Raw genomic sequence first — 1,147 nt, forward strand, 5'->3', positions numbered from 1 at the left:
GTGTTTATTATATTTAAAGTATTTTGAATTTTGATTGCTAATATTGAAATATTTTCAAATTAGACTTAAAAAATTAAAAATTTATTTAAATATAATTTAAATATAATAATTAATAAAAATATTTAATCAGAGTACATATTTTTTGCCAATTGTAGCCTTAGATATCAAGTCGCATTAATGTTGTAGCCTTAGATCCTTAGGTTATGCTGATTTGATAATTTGTGAATCATTACTGATAATTTTTATGAATATGTCCTTTAATTAAGCAATTTAATTAAATATTATATTTAAATACATTTAAATTTTATTTTGATAATTTTTAAATATAATTTCAAAATATATCAATATCGACAGTCAAAATTCAAAACACTTTAAATATGGTAGACATCGGCATATTATAAAAATCGTATAGTTCATATATTTTGATCCTAGTTAATAGCAACTCATAAGAATCATGCATTGATGTTGTCGTCTTACGTCCTTATGTTATGTCAATTTTATAATTTGAAAATTATAATTTATATTTGTTTTTAATATGATCTCTAACTAAGTAATATTATATTTAAATAAAATTTAAGCTATATATTTAGATAAATTTTAAATATAATTTAATATATTTCATTAATGACAGTCAAAATTTAAATCATTATACACATAATAGATATTGACACATTATAAAAATTGTGAAAATCACAAAATTTCTGGACCCTAGTTAACAACAACTAAAGATATCAAGACACATTATTGTTATATTTTGTACCTCTATATTATGGTAATTTGATAACTTGTGAATATTACTTATATTCACTATTAATATATCCTCTAATTAAATAGTTTTAATTAATTATTATATTTTAATAAATTTAAACTATATTTAAATAATTTATAAGTCTAATTTGAAAATATTTCAATAATGATAATCAAAATTTAAAATATTTTAGACATGATAAACACTGACACATTATAAAATCATATTTTTCGTATTTGTTGAACCTTGTTAATGTTTTAAGAAAAATACTTTTGTGATAAACTTTAGAATGAAATGACTTTTATAGAATAAATAAATAAATTTCTGTGATAAATTCAAAATTTAGTTAACCACCGATGACCTTTATCTAAAAATATTTTAAAGAATTATGATCAATAT

Source organism: Capsicum annuum, chromosome 11 (assembly GCF_002878395.1).
Source record: "Capsicum annuum cultivar UCD-10X-F1 chromosome 11, UCD10Xv1.1, whole genome shotgun sequence".
In the NCBI taxonomy this organism is placed as follows: Eukaryota; Viridiplantae; Streptophyta; class Magnoliopsida; order Solanales; family Solanaceae; genus Capsicum; species Capsicum annuum.